Genomic DNA, 19,996 nt, shown 5'->3' with positions numbered 1-19,996 from the left:
CATAATATTTAAACTACCAAGCCAATGAAAAATACTTACATTTTCTAAATATTAATTTGGGGGGGGGGGGGGGGTAGGACCTTTATCTGGACTCCGGGGTTGGGTGTTTTTAAGCTCGGGATTTCGGGATTGATCCTTTCGGGATCCGGGAATTCTTTTTTCGAATTTCGGGATGTCGGGATTAAAAAAATTTTAAATTCGGGACCTCGGGATTCCATGTTTTTAAGCCCAGGATTTCGGGATCAATACCCCTCCTACCCCCCCCCCCCCATCTTAGTTCATATAAATCCTGACCAAAAACAATTTGAATAAGTTTAAAATGAGAAGAAAAGAGATGTATATTAAATCTTTTTGTGAAAAATACATTTGTGGATATATTTGTAATTTCAAAATGGTTGTGGGAGCACACATCTCGTTTAGTTATTCTCTGAAAACTTAGATACTGTGCAAAGGGAGGCAAATCAAATTTTTCCCAAAAGGTGCCGTATCGCCAGCTGATGTTGCAAAATCAGCAGGTGCCGTATCAGCAGGTGAGTGATTTACACCTTACTGATTATTTCCGTAATTTTCGATGGAAATGCATCCCTTCTGCATTTTTTTTTCTCTCCGTCAAGAAATAATTATTCAAAACAAACCCATGCCCTTTAAAAGATAAATGGTCGGTTACTCCCATTTTACGCTCGCCTAGCTTGTCCCTCATGGCTGAAGGAACAATTAACCAATGTCCATAGACCAAAGAAGGTTGTCCCTGGATAAATTGCGATTTCTTAACAACGACAACATAGCACAGGTGAGCTGTGTGCACAGTTCAAGGTCAAATCTAAATTATATTTTTTTACGATGAAAAAAAGAAGAAAGAAACGATTTAAAAAATATAAAATATGTGTGAGCAAAAATGATTGATTTTGTATTTTTTTATTATTGGTTAAAATCAATGAATGTAATTAATAAAATTTTTGGTTAAATCTAGCCCCGGGCTGTCCTGTTTCGCGCGCTTTAAACGTCGTCCATATTGTATTTCATGACATACGAGAAAGATGTTATACCTTTTGCTCCTAGATAAAAAGTTTTATGACGAAGATTCAGTGACAAATACATAGTTACAGTGAGTTTATTAAATGAAAGGGAACATTTTACCATTGCAACATCCAATGTTTTGACAACTTTGTTTATTTTTAATGTTCATCTCAAAACTAAAAGTTTATAGATCAGCTAAAAGTTCTAAGGGAGCTGCCATTTGATTTTTATGGGGGACTAGAATGAAAAATTTTGTCCTGCATTTTTTTTAGTTGTAATCTCTGTCCCGCAGCAGGGGCAGAAGGATTTTGAAAATGAAAATCCTGGCCTGGTTAAGCTGAAAGTAAATAATCTTGCACACGACGAGATAAAAATTTCAGCTATTCTGAAACTCAAAATGCAGGAAACTTTATCATTTGTTAAGGTGTACAAATTTGAAAGTGAAAATAATATTAACAAATTCAACATTTAACGAGTTACCATGCCAACAAACTACATCTGAGAATACTATAACACATTGGGTCGGTCTTTTCACCATCAAACACCACCGAACTCCCAAAAAGACCACTAACCCTTTAAGAAAAATAGTAATGTTACACAATAAAATCAATTAAATTGCGTAAAATTTAATCCTACGGTCATGTTCTTCACATTTTTATGTGCATTAGTGATGTTTTAAGTTGAGAATCAAAACAAATAAAAAAAAAAAACACTTCCGGATCCAGCAATATTTTTTTCCAGATTTACATTGTCTGTATTTCCTTGTAATTTATTATCTTATGGTCTTTACTTTTCAATAATTAGATGTAAATTGTTCAAATAAGTTAAAACATTTTATTTAATTTGAAATTATCACAATAATTATATATAAAAACTGTTAGACTTGAAAGTATCTGTTCTGACAACAGCCCGGCAAGACTGTTCTTTTTGGTTCTCTTGTTATCATTTCTTATTAATTTGAGTATATATATGTATAAACATATCCATTCTCGTTCAGAATTTATCAAATATATAAATAAAGATGAAAACAATATATTTATGTGTGTTAGATGGTATTTTAATGTGTTCAGCGGTGTGCGGTGGTGTTCAGTGATGAAAAGACCTACCGTAACACGTGTTATAGTAGACTCAGACTAAATGTATATATTTTGTACAATTTCTTGACTTTCCTTGTTTTACATCAACTTTTAAGTCAATATAAGATAGGGAAAGTATATGCATGATAATTGTGTGCATCTCATTTGAACTCGTACCACATATCTTATATCTATCCAAGAAACAACTTTATATTTGGTTAGAATATATGTCAATGGTTATGATAGAGCTTCTCTCAAATTATTTTATTGTTTCTTGCCTGTGTATGATGTTTCTTTAAAGGAAATATTGACGGAAAACTGCACAAAGTTAGCAGTTTTCTTTGTTTTCATAAAATGTGACGTCATAACATCAAAAATCTTAATATAATTCATTTATATTTCTTGATTTTATGCATTCCCAAACATGTGCAATTAAATTTGAATAGTTTTTTTGGGGCAAAACCGGGTCTTAATGCCCCGGCCTTCTCCTTTCATGTACATTTTGTTTTGTGAACTGTACTCATCATATTTTCATTCTTCAAGTACAATGTTGGTGCATCTCATAGCACTTTAAGGGCATTTGCTAGCTTACTGTCCACAGTGTGCTATGATAATAGTGTGGTACATGTAAGTTGGTAACTCTTATATTATTTTAATGTGCCTGTCCCAAGACGGGTGCTTCTTTGGTCCTATGTCCTATCTTAATGTTTCTCAATTTGGAAAATTGGATTTTTATGGCAGAGCAAACATTTGATTCTTTGTATACGCCCCATGTCAAAATTTTATGTATACAAATGTCGTCTGTCCGCCCGTCTGTCCAGCTTAAACCTATCGCTCCGTAACTTAATTGAGAACAACTTATCCAAATTTCATGAAACTTAACATAGTTGTTTCTTATGATGGTCAAACGATCTGTATACTTTTTGGTGAAAATAAGATAAAAACTTTTTGAGTTACAGGACTTTAATAACTAAAACAGGTGTGTGTTTTTTTTTCACATGTCGCGCCGTATCTCAAAAACAATTTATGATTATTGCTTAAAACTTTACACACTTCTTAGTTATATTAATCTTAAGATCTGTATACATTTTGGTGATGATTCAAAATTTTATTTTTGAGTTATTGAGTATTTGTAAAAAAAGGGGGAGGGGTTTTTCACATGTTGCGCCGTATCTCAAAAGCGATTTATCATTATTCCTTAAAATTTTACACACTTCTTAGTTATATTAATCTAAAGATCTGTATACTTTTTGGGTTTTGATTCAAAATTTTATTTTAGAGAGATTGATTTTTTTGTAAAAAAAAGGGGGGTTTTCACATGTCGCGCTGTATCTTAAAAACGATTTATGACTATTGCTTAAAATTTTACACACTTCTTAGTTATATTAATCTAAAGATCTGTTTACTTTTTGGTTTTGATTCAAATTTTTATTTAGAGATATTGAGTTTTTTGTAAAAAAAAGGGGGGTTTTCACATGTCGCGCCATATCTCAAAAACAATTTATGATTATTGCTTAAAACTTTACACACTTCTTAGTTATATTAATCTTAAGATCTGTATACTTTTTGGTTTTGATTCAAAATTTTGTTTTAGAGATATTGAGTTTTTTGTTAAAAAAAAAGGGAGTTTTCGCATGTCGCGCCGTATGTCAGAAACTATTTATGATTATTGCATAAAAATTCACACACAAGACGACAGCTGTATCATGCGCTTATGGCGCAGCTGTTTATTTTCTGTTAATATTCATAACTTTTATAGACTTTGGATGATTAACAGTTAAATAATGATTTAAAATTGAAAAGTTCACTTTGTTCGACATTGTTGAAAACATATATGATCTAAAATTACATTATTTATGCTTACGAAAAGAATCAAATGTAAGATATACATGTATATATATTTATTTAGAAATCCTAGAATTAATTTTGTTTAAAAATCTGGACATGCAGTAGTGTCATTTGAGTGATGTGACACTGCAGCAATATAAAGACAAGATCAATTTTAGTTTGTAATTTCTAAATCTTTTGTGAGTAAAGAATGTTACTCCAGGATTATTTGATTTTCACAATGAAAAGCGTTATAATATATATAGTCATCAGTTCGTCTAGTATCTATCTTCCCTAAGGGACTAAGGGAAATAAACACTTAGCTTCTTTTTGTCTTGCACATGTTGGGACCAAACAACTTGTATGGTGATAATACTTGCATAAGTGAATAAAATTATCCTTCTTTAGAGGGCTGGAGGTATAAAGGTTTAAAACAATCAAATCATGGTTCATCTGGTTGCATATATGAAAAAGGGAAATAAAAATAATCCCTTGAATTTGACAGTTGAAGGAAATAAATCCTACATCTCATTGCAATAAAAAATGTCTGAGTCATAAACATATATCTTGGCTGTTTCAAAGCACCATTATTTTTTTTATTTGGTGTTTCTATTGAATATTTTAGAAACTGGCTGTTACATGGTTACTAAAGCTTGTACATGAGGAAAAAAAGAGGTGAAAATTTGATTGTTTAACTTCCAGTGATGCAGTGATCTGGAAGGATTTTTTCTCTATGGGCCCAGGGCTCCCCAAAAATAAATTCAATGGGCCATTTTTAGAATCAATGGGCCATGTTGTCAAATGAGTGGGCCATTCTTTTACAATAAAAAAAAATTTAAAAAGTGTATATTTCACTGTACTTACAAGTATGATTCTAATTAATATCATGGATATTGTTCCTGTGATTTTGTAATTTCAATTTCAATGAATATACAATAACTTCTTCCAAACCGGGCAATATCTACGATAACCTTTATTTACAATGTTAAAACTGGTACTGTTCCCTTGTTCATGTTCATGTTTTTTTTACATTAAATTTGGGTCTTCGTCGATACCATACTTATTCCAGACGTTCCGAATTAAAGGACGTTTCTGGCATTTCCTCTGCACTTGTATTATTATTACTTCATCACGATGACAAGAATAACAGTACAGAGCAACGTTAATTGATAAGACACAACAACAATTTGCTGAAGGCATGTTTACAAAATGTCAAAATGAGCCAAAGACCAAAAAAATTGTCAAGGACAGTTAAGCCCCTTTTATGGAGACAAATACTATACCATTCATAAAAAAGCTTTTGGGTTTTTCAATCGAAATAATAGCAAGCTTACTTAAAAGATTATTATGAGAATAATTCTCGCCTGTACTAGCCAATCTTCACAAATTTAAAGTTGTTTAATGTTGCTATTATTACCATAGGAAAACACCCGAGACGTCCCAAAAATATATAAGTGCTCCTATCATTGGAGTAAACACTACACAGTTGTGTACTCACACATGGCGGCACGAAATACGATCGGAAATCCATTTGACGATATCACTACGTTTCAAAACGAAGTGAAAAATATCATGCGCCACGCGGGCGCTTACATTTGTCACTCTATGCGCCATTTCTGGTCGATTGGCGCAAGGCGCACGTCCTTCCTGATCACTGGTGATGGTTATTTTCTTATACGCATTGAAATGTTATTTGAAATTTTTTCTATAGTACTGGACAGGATAAAACTTTTCTCATGCCAAGTATTTTTTTATTTGAAATAAAGATATTAAAATTCTGCACAATTTTTTGAAAAGTGCAAATTTAACAAAGACTAATAGGGGAAATTCAATGGTGGTATATACCTATATTTGTTTAAAGTTGATTTAAAGCAGAAAAATGGCTAAAGTGCTTTTCTAGCTACAATCTCTGTCTGTATCAGTTAGTCTATGAAAAGGTATCAATTATTGACCGGTCAATTATTGCAGGTTGCTACAAATTTGGACCACTAGTTTTCAGCTAACGTGAAAACATTAACTTACAATCTATTGTACCTGAACACCTAACCAACAACAATAGGGAAATATAAAGTTGACCATTGAATTTTATGTTTAATTACACCTTATGTAAGAATCCTGGGTTTTGATTGGTTGATAGCCAGTGTATTTTTCACCAATTTACTTTTATCAAATGAATATTGTTCATTTTTAAACAGCGTCGGGGTATATGCAAAAAGGATAATCCTTTTTTACCCTCTCTGCCGTGGTATTTGCCAAAAAATACTCTATCCGACTGGACGCTTGTAATGTCACGATCATCAATGCGTTTTGTACGTTAACATTCAGTGTAATTAAACAGATATAGCATGTTCTCGAGGGGTATTTGCGAAAAATACCAGTCTTGAGAATGAATTTCCCTCGCCTTACGGCTCGCGAAATTTAACATTCTCTCGACTGGTATTTTTCGCAAATACCCCTCCTAAACATGATATATCTGTTCAAAATCTAACAATAGAAATTTGTTCATTGAGGCATAACTGAGTAGAATTTACCTGATCATAACAGATATGTGGTGAAAAATAAATTGTATTTTCAGTCACTTTAGCAGTAAAATAGACATGTGCATATTAAATAAAGTAGGTATACATCAATTGGTGCATCGAATATGGCAGGTTATTGCCATATTAAGTAGAAAATGCTCTTGTTTTGCCATTTTCTGCTTAAATACAGGCTCAACAAATATATCTCATTACAGAGGGATAATTTTAATCAGCTGTAGGAGGTTAAGGAAATCGATCACTATACAAATAATGTCACCATATATGGGGTTTGGTCCCAACCTTTTACAGAGTGTTGGAAATTAAAGAATTGTCTCCAATTGTATAATAATAGAATAATTTCATTATTTGTGTCAATATTTACTGACTGTTTGAATCATTGTTTTCAGGCTTCCAGTTCAGTGTTTGTAATGAGCCACATTAAACAAAACACTGGCAGGCAACACTATAAAAGATGATGGAAATGGCAGGTTGTTTCATGGTAAGCATCTTTTGTAATTCACTCATTGTCTCCTAACTTTAAATGCAAAGTCTTCCAGGTTGGTCAGTAATAGCAGCAGGGACAACCTGCCAAAAAGGGTATATAATACTTTAAATGAGTAACAATCTCTCTATTTACTCATTTATGGTATATTATTAAAGTGTTAAATATGAATTTATTTCCACGTCCAATGGAAGGAAGGAGGGTTTGTTGGTTGAATATGTCAGTTCATCTGAGTCCTCGTTTTCATCAGTTTTTGGAATACCAAATTTAATTCTGAAATTTAGACAGTATCAAGCTTCAATTGAGCATGCAATACAGAGAAGTGTAAACTATTATTAGGGCCTAGCTTCCAATAGGACGAGGGATCCCTTTATTTTTCAATTTGTCCATCTGTGTTTTTTGTCCACAATTTTCTGTGAATGCACAAACCAAACCCAACAAAATTTTGCACAGTTGATTTGTCTTATCTGTGAATGTGCATTAAAGCCTCTCTTGTGACGAAAGTCATGGAAAGTAAAACACAGGGATTGTTTTTCTGGCGACAATGACAGTTTCGGCTCTGGCGTCAACAATTGTTAAGTTTTCTGCTGAAGTTAGTTTGAAAGGAACTAACTGTGCTAGATTAATGATATTTTGTATGAAGTCGCTTTACTATCAGTACATATATCAGTTTGACGACTATTTTGAGGCCCTGACCCTAGCTCCTAGGGGCTTTGAATTAATATAGCAATTTTCAATGTTAAGTTGTTCTGCTTAAGTCAGTTTGATATAAGATCTATTTGTGATACATCAATGATATTTTGTATGAAGTCGCATTTCTATCAGTTCCTATCAATATATATATATATATATGTGTAACTTAAGCAGAAAAACGAACGTTGAAAATTGCTAAATAATTCAAAGTTACAATAAACAACGATATTTTCTATAAAGTTACATAACTGTCTGTCCATCTCTGTGTTTGTCGACCATTTCCAAGCCCTGCCCACTTGATCTTGGTCTAGTGACTGATTTAATAAGCAATCTTGCTGTCCATCAAATTGTCTTTTTCTGAATTTTATGCTGAAAGGCAAGACATGTCTCTGTGTCAACAGTTAACATAAGCATTAGCATTTCTCTTTTCCATGGAGGTTTATATTTGGCCCTGCACCTTCAGTCATGTTTGCACTGGTACATTGTCCACACCCCCTTCTCCTCACTAAATTTCAGGTAAAAAAAACTATTTGTAACTGTTGGAAAATGTCTAATGAAACTGCGGTAAAGTAAGTCAAAATCACACAATAAACAATTTAGAAACCTGTGTATGTTTAAACCGGAAGTTTGAATAGCACATGTAAAAGAAAATAAAAACAGTGTGAGTCGAAATCCGTACTTAACAGATATCACTATAATACAACTTTGAAAGTAAAGCAGTTCCATGCATGCATATCCTTGTGTAAAACAATGTTTAATATATCTATCACATTAATGTTTGAAGGGTCTTAAGCTAATACAAAACATATTCGTCTGTATGAAACACCTAAACGGAACGAATATTATCTGTTTGACTAATCTATAAATCTTCAGAAAATAATTCTTAAAAATTCATTTTTGCAAATAAACAGTTTTTTTTTTATGTATGTTAATGTATGATATATACAAACTCTGACTATGAATATTGTAATTTTGGGCCAATAATCAAAAAAGTTACCCATTAGGTCTCTATGTTACTTCTATTTTTGTCTAATTATAAAATACTTGATGGAGTAAGTATGAATAGTGTAACAGCCTTCCATTCAAAACAAAAACATTAGACATGTGTTTTAATAACCTGTTTCATTGTACCATGTGACTTAAGTCATTTAAATATCAAAGGACATCATACATTGTACATGTCATGAAAACTGGTTTTATATGATTTTATAAATGAACTTGCAATGTATCTACAAAGGTGATATTTTCATTAAATTAAGTATTAATACAGAGGGAACTTGGATATAGCATTTTGCTTACTTATTTAATTACCGTCTCCAGGAAGTTCCATTTATCCAATCATGATTGAAATCATAATTTCTGCAGCCCTAATCTTTTACTAATTGGTATGATTGGTATCTAGGATGCTAGCCAATCATTGTTCTTGATTCATTTAAATTGTCCAATCAGATTGAAACCCCTACTCCGGCCTTTTTATATCGACATGGGGAAGATACTATCCCCTTAACCTATGCAGTGTTTTTGGCTAGGCTTAAAACTGTCCTATCAGTTATTGGTTTTGACGCCTCGCTTTATTCTGGACATAGTTTTCGTAGAGGAGGTGCCACGTTTGCTTTTCAGTGTGGTGTTCCAGGGGAACTAATTCAGTCTCAGGGAGACTGGAAAAGTGATGCATATAAGGGTTATTTGGACCCCTCTCCTTCCTACAGATTGCATGTTATGAAAACTTTTGCTAATGCACTTAAACTTTCTATTTAACATATCACTACTTTATTCCTACATTGTACCTGGTTTGGGCAAGTGTTTGGAGTACCACAGACTTATCAGTGAATTGATATTTGCGAAACAATTAACTTTTTATGATTCTTTCATTGTTCATTGGCATTGTTTATTATATAATGAAAGAAATTAATAAAACTGTGGTTAGTTTGCCCAAACCAGTATTTTGTCTCATTTCAACTTATATTTGTTTATCTGGTCCAGCCTGTGCATAACGGTTAAGGTACGAGATTCTGTTTGGCTTCAGTAAACATGAGCTCTTCAGGGTCTGGTCTTACATCCAATTGTGTTATGGGCATGGACCAGAGTATAGCCTTTGCCTGCTGGATGCATATCACATACACACATTCATTACATGTAATTCTCTCAGAAACCCATGAGGAGGTGGGTGGGACCAGTACAAGTGTATCTGGATTAATGTGATATTTTCATTAAATTAAGTATTAATACAGAGGGAACTTGGATATAGCATTTTGCTTACTTATTTAATTACCGTCTCCAGGAAGTTCCCTTTATCCAATCATGATTGAAATCATAATTTCTGCAGCCCTAATCTTTTACTAATTGGTATGATTGGTATCTAGGATGCTAGCCAATCATTGTTCTTGATTCATTTAAATTGTCCAATCAGATTGTTAATTGCAGTCTTTGTTTTACCACAAGCGCGCTCTTGATCACTTTTGAATTTGCAAAGCGTATGCAGGCTGCTTTTCATATTCCAGTTACAATTCAATTTTACTCCCACCCGCCACATCCCTCGCAATACTTGTATGTATGTTGATTTTGTTTTTCATGACTATATGTTTTCATTATATGTGGCACCTATTTGTAGATTTTGTTTTTGTTTTTGTTTTTTTTTATTTGTGTATTGATAGTTTAGTTTCCATTTTCATATTGATAACCACAGTTGTTTGCCTTTAGCTTCTTGTATGGAGTACCACAGACTTATCAGTGAATTGATATTTGCGAAACAATTAACTTTTTATGATTCTTTCATTGTTCATTGGCATTGTTTATTATATAATGAAAGAAATTAATAAAACTGTGGTTAGTTTGCCCAAACCAGTATTTTGTCTCATTTCAACTTATATTTGTTTATCTGGTCCAGCCTGTGCATAACGGTTAAGGTACGAGATTCTGTTTGGCTTCAGTAAACATGAGCTCTTCAGGGTCTGGTCTTACATCCAATTGTGTTATGGGCATGGACCAGAGTATAGCCTTTGCCTGCTGGATGCATATCACATACACACATTCATTACATGTAATTCTCTCAGAAACCCATGAGGAGGTGGGTGGGACCAGTACAAGTGTATCTGGATTAATATGCTATTTGTGGGGGAAAATATTATAATCAGATGTTTTATTTTGTTTTTATTTCTTACCAAATTTTTAATTTTTGTTACCTTAATTTGATTATATATTTATATATTTATCTTATAAAAGAATATAAGCAAGCTTTTCATGCTTAAAGCATGATGACAGTATTAACAAAATGAAGAGCCTCTAAAAAGTTTCACCAATAAGTCATAATTTACAGAATATACATTTAATATTTACTTTTTTCATGAAAAAACAGTCAGCTTATGACTTTCAAAATATGAAAATAAAACTAGATAAAATATAATCATAAAGAACTTTACTGTTTAAAAGGGGAACTTTTCAATAAAATTACTAAACTGAATTTTGCATAAAACTACTTTGTAGTTTTTAAAAATGTTATACTAGTAATGTCTAGTGGAAAATATTTTTTTATTACTAAGGTTACTCATAGAAATTGAACAATGAAAAATACAAAATCATGTATACAATAAGTTCAGTAATCACATGACATAAAACTTCAATGAAGTCCAAGTTTGTTTGCTGGTCAGCGTTATTTAAATGAGAAAAGTCACATGGTATATTATGAAACAGGTTTAAAGCACATGTCTTATGTTTTTGTTTTGAATGGAAAGCTGTTACACTATTCATACTAATACTCCCATCAAGTATTTTATATAAAGAAAATAGGAGTAACATAGAGACCTAATGGGTAACATTTTTGATTATTGGCCTAAAATTATGATATTCATAGTCAGAGTTCGTATATATCATACATTAACATACATCAAGAAAAAAATGTTTATTTGTAAAAATGAATTTTTAAGAATTATTTTCTGCCTGAAGATTTATAGAAGTCAAACGGATTAGAATAACCGATTACGTTTTTGTAGTTTACACATTGTAAGCTGGTTTACGGTTGACTTTTTTTACTCTTTTCGTTCCCTTTTTTCATTCAAGCAGATTCCAGTTTATATTAAGCAATGCAGTGAAAAGAAACGAGAAATTCGTAATGAAGCATTTAATTTTTAAATTTATCAGTATTAATTTGATATTGACTAAAAATAACTTATTAATATAGATAAGGTAAAATTATTAGTTTTAAAAATGAAAAGTAAGTGCCCTCTACAATATCAAAAACAAACATGGCGGAACATAAGCCACCTCGCGAATTCATTTTTTTTTTTTTTATTTCTTGCTTATTGTACTCTATAGTCCGCACCCTTGTCCGGCAGGTTCAATTTTGGAGAATAAAACCGCAGACTATACAAGCCTTTTAACGGTAACCATTTTAATTTCAACATTTGCATTTAGCTATCAAAATTACAAAAATGGTGACATATCTGTGTCAACATGCAGTTTATTTATAAAGTTATTGGCTATGAACTAGCTTTCAGTAATTAGGATAAATCTCAGATCTGTAGTTTGTGTCTTTAGTGTTTTCATGCTTTGTATCCATCTGATGAGTTCACCCCCTTAATCAACATGTGTTGGTTGTCTGTCGTCCGTCATTTACTTTTACAAAAATCTTCTCCTCTGAAACTACTGGGCCAAAGTTACCTAAACTTGGCCACAATCATCATTGGGTACGTATCTAGTTTTAAAAATGTGTCCAATGACCTAGCCCGCCAAACAAGATGGCCGCCATGGCTAAAACTAGAACATCAGGGTAAAATGAAGATTTTGGCTTATTTCACTGAACCAAAGCATTTAGAGCAAATCTGACAGGGTAAAATTGTTCAATAGGTCAATATCTATTTGCCCTGTAATTTTCAGACAAATTCGACAACCTGTTGTTGGGTTGCTGCCCCTGAATTGGTAATTTTAAGGAAATTTTGCAGTTTTTAGCTTGGAATGGTGAGCTTTTGTCATCACTTGGCGTCCGTCGTCATCTGTCGTCGTCCGTCTGGTGTAAACTATTTCAAACATCTTCTCTTAAAATACTGAACCAATTCCAACCAAACTTAAGCTGAATGATGCTTAGCGTATCTATAATAAAGGTTGTGTTTTATTTACTGTTTCGTCAAACAACATGGCCACCATGGCTAAAAATAGAACATAGGGGTAAAATGCAGCTTTTGGCTTATATCTCAAAAACCAAAGCATTTAGATCAAATCTGACATAGGTTTAAGTGTTCATTGTTGGGTTGCTGCCACTAAATGGGTAATTTTAAGGAAATTTTACAGTTTTTTGTCGAGCCTGCGACTTTTGTCGCAGAAAGCTCGACATAGGGATAGCGATCCGGCGGCTGCGGCGGCGGTGGCGGAGTTAGCTAACTTCTTAAAAGCTTTATATTTTAGAAGATGGAAGACCTGGATGCTTCATACTTTGTATATGGATGCCTCATGTTACGAAGTTTCCGTCAGTCACATGTCCAATGTCCTTGACCTCATTTTCATGGTTCAGTGACTACTTGAAAAAAAAGTTCAGATTTTTTGTAATGTTAAATTCTCTCTTATTATAAGTAATAGGATAACTATATTTGGTATGTGCGTACCTTGCAAGGTCCTCATGCCCGTCAGACAGTTTTCACTTGACCTCGACCTCATTTCATGGATCAGTGAACAAGGTTAAGTTTTCGTGGTCAAGTCCATATCTCAGATACTATAAGCAATAGGTCTAGTATATTCGGTGTATGGAAGGACTGTAAGGTGTACATGTCCAACTGGCAGGTGTCATCTGACCTTGACCTCATTTTCATGGTTCAGTGGTTATAGTTAAGTTTTTGTGTTTTGGTCTGTTTTTCTTATACTGTATGCCATAGGTCTACTATATTTGGTGTATGGAATGATTGTCAGGTGTACATGTCTAGCGGGCAGGTGTCATCTGACCTTGACCTCATTTTCATGGTTCAGTGGTCAAAGTTAAGTTTTTGAGTTTTGGTATTTTTTTCTAATACTATGTGCAATAGTTCAACTATATTTGGTATGTGCGTACCTTGCAAGGTCCTCATGCCCGTCAGACAGTTTTCACTTGACCTCGACCTCATTTCATGGATCAATGAACAAGGTTAAGTTCTGGTGGTGAAGTCCATATCTCAGATACTATAAGCAATAGGTCTAGTATATTCGGTGTATGGAAGGACTGTAAGGTGTACATGTCCAACTGGCAGGTGTCATCTGACCTTGACCTCATTTTCATGGTTCAGTGGTTATAGTTAAGTTTTTGTGTTTTGGTCTGTTTTTCTTATACTGTATGCAATAGTTCAACTATATTTGGTGTATGGAAATATTTTATGATCTATTTGGCAGTCACGCAGGTTTTATTTGACCTTGACCTCATTTTCAAGGTTCATTGCTCAGTGTTAAGTTTTTGTGTTTTGGTCTGTTTTTCTTAAACTATAAGCAATAGGTCAACTCTATTTGTTGTATGGAAGAATTGTTAGCTGTACATGCCTGCCTAGCATGGTTCATCTGACCTTGACCTCATTTTCATGGTTCATTGGTCAATGTTTAGTTTACTTGGTTAATGTTAAGTTTATGTGACAGTTGTAATAAAGCTTTATATTTAGGACTATCAACATAATATCAATGATTAGTAAAGAAGGCGAGACATTTCAGCGTGTGCACTCTTGTGGTTATTATCTTGAATATTATTAATGATAAATATAAACTGTGAACAGCAAAAATGTTCAGCAAGGTAAGATCTACAAATAAGTTTATATGATCAAAATTGTCAATTGACCCCTTAAGGAGTTATTGCCCTTTAAGGACAATTTTACACAATTTATTTGTCATGTTTTCTTTAAAAAAATCATCATCTTTGAAACTACTGAACCAATTCCAACCAAACTTAAACTGAATGATACTAAGGGTGTCTAGAAGAAAGTTTGGGGGGCCTCGGTGACCGAGTGGTTTGAGTAGTTACTACTGTAATCACTAGCCAGTCAACACTGAGGTTGTGAGTTCGAACCCCGCTCGTGCAGGTGCACTGGACTCCAATCTTAATTGACTAGGATTGTCAGTTTTCCTATCGAAGGTCAGTGGTTTTTTCCAGGCATTCCGGCTTCCTCCACCAATAAAAACTGGCCGCCACGAAATAGCCCAAAAGCAGTGCTTAAAAGTGTCCTTAAAACACCAAAAATAAAATAAAAGAATAGAAGAAAGTTTGTGTTTTATTTTCTGTTTCATTAAAAAACATGGCCACCATGGCTAAAAATAGAACGTAGGGGTAACATGCAATTTTTGGCTTATATCTCAAAAACCAAAGCATTTAGAGCTAATCTGACGAGAGGTAAAAATGTTTATTAGGCCAAGGTCTGTCAGCCCTGAAATATTCAGATGAATCTAACAGCCCATTGTTGGATTGCTGCCATTTAATTGGTAATTTTAAGGAAATTTTGCAGATTTTGGTTATTTTCTTGAATATTATTAATGATAAAGATAAAGGAGTTATTGCCCTTTAAAATCAATTTTTCACAATTTATTTATTTAGTTTTAAATTGAGGATGGAAATGGGGAATGTGTCAAAGAGACAACAACCCGACCATAGAGCAGACAACAGCTGAAGGCCACCAATTGGTCTTCAATGCAGCGAGAAACTACCTCACCTGGAGGCGTCCTTCAGCTGGCCCCTAAACAAATATGTATACTAGTTCAGTGATAATGTTTGCTTACTTTAAAAAATCTCCTTTGAAACCAAACTTGGGATGAATGAGTTTCAGAGTATCTAGTATAAATTTTGTATTTTATTTTCTTGTACGTCAAGAAACATTGCCACTGTGGCTAAATTGAAACATCTGTGTAAAATGTGTTTGTTTGATTTTGAAGAAAATATGACAGATACTTAAACATTTCAATGGAAGTTTTAAGCCATTCATTAATATATATTGAAAAGCAAAAATAATCATTGATGAAAGATTTAAGCAAAAAAATACAGATGAGCGATTCAGGCTCTTGAGAGCCTCTTGTTTTGAATTTTTTCATATTTGCCTATTATATTGAAAACTATATAGACAGAGAGAAACTTTAAACTGCAAAAATGATCAGAAGGGTAGTATGAAATAGTCATTTGACTTCTGATTAGAGTTAACGCCCTTTCATGACGATTTGTACAATTTTTTTTGCGTTTTTGTTTTATATCTTATAACTTATAATAGATAAAAAGAAACTTATATAAACAAAAAATGATCATCAAGACAAGATCTACAATTAAGACGAATGGCGGAAGTTGTCCAAATACTCCTTATTGGAGTGATTGTCCTTTGATGACGAATTTTACCATTTATTTGGCATTTTGCATTATATGATAAAAATTATAATAGATAGAAACTTAAATAATCAAAAATGATTAGCAAGACAAGACCTTCTAACAAGTCAAATTTTGCTGATATAATTAGTAGACTTTAAATCTTTACAGGAGTTGTTGCCCTTAAATTTGGAAAGAAGTTTGGGAAGACTTATTGTTTTTGCTCAGTTCTTATTATTATTATTCTTCTTCTTCTTCTTCTTCTTCTTCTTCTTCTTCTTCTTCTTCTTCTTCTTCTTCTTCTTCTTCTTCTTCTTCTTCTGCCGCTTTTAAATTTGAACTTGTCCGCACCCGTTCTCCAAAACCACTTGTCAGATTAACTTAGGGTTTCACAATATGTTAGACTAACATGTCTAGTGGTGCAATCAGGGTTTTGTTTGTGCAATGGGGTTTATAAAGGGGTACTTTGAGGGGCAAAAAGAAAAGAGGGTTTTACTATAGAACCCTATGGGATTTTATTTTTTTTTAAAATGTTCTAAATGATAAAGCCCATTAAATGAAATACAGGGTTAGTCCCCAGGGGTCAGCCCCACCCCCTGCCATTTAAGAAAGTTCTAATACCTTGTAAGTGGTCAAGATCCCCACCCCTAAACCATATATATTTTGGTTTGTCATGCTAAGATGGTTTGAATGATATACAGGGTTAGTCCCCAGGGGTCATCCCGACCCCCTGCCATTTGAGAAAGTTCTAATATCTTGTAAATGGTCGAGATCCCCACCCCTAAACCATATATATTCTGGTTTTTCATGATAAAGGACATCAAATGTAATACAGGGTTAGTCCCCAGAAATCACCCCCACCCTATGCCATTTAAGAAAGTTCTAATATCTTGTAAGTGGTCAAGATCCCCACCCCTAAACCATATATATTCTGGTTTGTCATGCCAAGATGGTTTGAATGATATACAGGGTTAGTCCCCAGAGGTCATCCTGACCCCCTGCCATTTGAGAAAGTTCTAATATCTTGTAAATGGTCGAGATCCCCACCCCTAAACCATTTATATTCTGGTTTGTCATGATAAAGCACATCAAATGAAATACAGGGTTAGTCCCCAGGGGTCACCCCCACCCCCTGCCATTTAAGAAAGTTCTAATATCTTGTAAATGGTTGAGATCCCCACCCCTAAACCATATATATTCTGGTTTGTCATGCTAAGATGGTTTGAATGATATACAGGGTTAGTCCCCAGGGGTCATCCCGACCCCCTGCCATTTGAGAAAGTTCTAATATCTTGTAAATGGTCGAGATCCCCACCCCTAAACCATTTATATTCTGGTTTGTCATGATAAAGCACATCAAATGAAATACAGGGTTAGTCCCCAGGGGTCACCCCCACCCCCTGCCATTTAAGAAAGTTCTAATATCTTGTAAATGGTTGAGATCCCCACCCCTAAACCATATATATTTTGGTTTGTCATGCTAAGATGGTTTGAATGATATACAGGGTTAGTCCCCAGGGGTCATCCCGACCCCCTGCCATTTGAGAAAGTTCTAATATCTTTGTAAATGGTCGAGATCCCCACCCCTAAACCATTTATATTCTGGTTTGTCATGATAAAGCACATCAAATGAAATACAGGGTTAGTCCCCAGGTATCACCCCCACCCCCTGCCATTTAAGAAAGTTCTAATATCTTGTAAGTGGTCAAGATCCCCACCCCTAAACCATATATATTCTGGTTTGTCATGCAATGATGGTTTGAATGATATACAGGGTTAGTCCCCAGGGGTCATCCCAACCCCCTGCCATTTGAGAAAGATCTAATATCTTGTAAATGGTTGAGATCCCCACCCCTAAACCATATATATTCCTATTTGTCATGTCTGGAACATTTGAATGACGTATACGGTCAGTCCCCAGGGGTTCCCCCCACCCCCAATGTTCTAGTATCTTCTAAATAGTCGAGATCCCCACCCCTAAACCATATATATTCTGGTTTGTCATGCCAAGATGATTTGAATGATATACAAGGTTAGTCCCCAGGCATCACTAATGCATATAACTTTACTGGACCAAACCAATTTTCACTGGACGTTGCCCAATATCAGGCGACCCTGGGAATTACGAATTATGGTAGCTTCGTTTGGGAGACTTCGTAACAGCATCCTGTTACAATCATTTCTTGTTATAGTTTGTTCTTGTTATGCTGTTAAACCACTTATAGCTTGTTCTTAATATAATAATGTTATGCTGTTAAACCACTGTCCCAATTAAGTAAGTGGGAGGATTGGATGCCAGCAAACATGTTTAACCCCACTGCATTTTAATGTGCTTGTCCCAAGTCAGGAGCCTGTAATATAGGGGTGGTTGTTTTTTTGCTGTATATCATATTTGTTTTATCATCTATTGTTAAATTTGTACATATAAATCAGGCTGCAAGTTTTCTCATCTAAATTTTTTTGTTTTACATTTGTCATAATGTTGAAGGCTATTTGGTGACCAATATAGCTATTATTGTTAACTTCTATGTCTTTTGGTCTCTAGTGGAGAATGGTCTCATTGGCAATATACCACTTCTTCTGATTTTCATATTTATTCTTATTACGCTTGTCTAAAACTGACTTATTCTTGTCTCTGGCTAATGAAGAGTATTTATCAATCAAAACTTTCACATATTTCGTGTTTATGATTAAGCAAATATACTTTTTGAGAGCATTTGATGTCACTATTAGTGTGCAATTTTCCAGGTTATAAAGGGACATAATTCTAGAACAATAAGTGACTCACAGCTCAAATTCGAACACTTTTTACGAGTTTTGGTTCTGAGCATTGCACATGAGTGTCTCAAATTTTTTAGCAAAACTTGGCCCAACTGCAGAAACCAGCATAACGTACCTTAGAAATAAAAAAAATACATGTGTTATTTCCCTTATTGACTTTGGTATATCGAAGGCTCTTCATATCATAGCACAGTTTAAATATCTGTAAGTGTTGAGATCATTTCAAACTTGACATATACTTTTAACTCTGTTTAAATTGATCAATTAAGTTTTTATAAAATGTGTAGTCATTATTAACATGGATAGGCTTAAACATATTGTTTACTTTATATGATATTGGATGCTTATCCTAAGTTGGATATGGCACCTATTACAATTATATCAGTAGTTTACAAATCTAAAGTTTTCAATAATTGAATTATTTTTATATTGTAGATGATGTTTTTGGTATAGAGCGGAACTATAATGGAGGGGACAGCCGTAGATGAAACTTTTGAGATGGAAGATCTAATGTTGTACTGAAAAGACAGTTCTGCTGAGAGTTTTGTGATGTAGCGAGGTTTGAGATTCTCTAAATTTGACTTAAAGATATTGGTAATGAGATTGGTTAAATTAGACATTTAAAAAAAAAAGGATGTTTTTAAGGGCTGATGATCCATTTCCTTTATTTTCTAAATATACATGTTCCCAGAAATGAAGTCTGCAGATGATTTATTGCAGTTTAACTACATCCAGAATCCTGTGAAGAATCAACTTTCTACTTTACCGTTAAAAAGTCCCTAATTATTGAGTTATTTTTCTTTTTAAGTAGCCACCAAAATTTAGGTGAAATTATGCTGAAATATCAAAATATTAGAATTTCCCCAAAAAACTCTAGCCTTTATATCACACATCTTTTGTTGGCGCGGCAGTATATTTAAGAAAAATGAAAAAAGTAAAAAAAAAAATGTGGAGAACTGAAGAAAAAAATATGATACTGCTGAAAACCTGTGTGATATAGAGGTTTGAGTTTCTCTAAATTTGAGTTCAAAGAAATTGGTTATAAGATTTGTTATATTAGACCTTTATTTTTTAAAGTGTGTTTTATAAGGGTGAAGATCTCTTTCCTTTATTTTTTTAATACACATGCTTTTGTTGGTGCGGCAGTATATTTAAGAAAAATGAAAAAAGTAAAAAAAAAATTATTCTGAAATATCAAAATATTAGAATTTCCCCAAAAAACTCTAGACTTTATATCACACATCTTTTGTTGGCGCGGCAGTATATTTAAGAAAAATGAAAAAAGTAAAAAAAAAAA

The 19,996-nt window shown here is 33.7% G+C and overlaps 1 long non-coding RNA gene across 1 annotated transcript; it reads left to right on the top strand.

Annotated features, from left to right (window-relative positions):
- The first annotated feature begins 1,010 nt into the window (after positions 1 to 1,010).
- Positions 1,011 to 19,270, top strand: LOC127704755 (uncharacterized). Its single transcript, XR_007983485.1, has 3 exons — positions 1,011 to 1,105; positions 6,847 to 6,938; positions 19,135 to 19,270. It is a non-coding gene; the product is annotated as an uncharacterized LOC127704755 (long non-coding RNA).
- Positions 19,271 to 19,996: the final 726 nt, after the last annotated feature.

This window comes from Mytilus californianus, unplaced genomic scaffold (genome assembly GCF_021869535.1).
Source record: "Mytilus californianus isolate M0D057914Y unplaced genomic scaffold, xbMytCali1.0.p SCAF_6, whole genome shotgun sequence".
Classification (NCBI taxonomy): Eukaryota; Metazoa; Mollusca; class Bivalvia; order Mytilida; family Mytilidae; genus Mytilus; species Mytilus californianus.
Note: the sequence above shows the minus strand (reverse complement) of the source record. Positions and strands in the feature narration are given on the sequence as shown.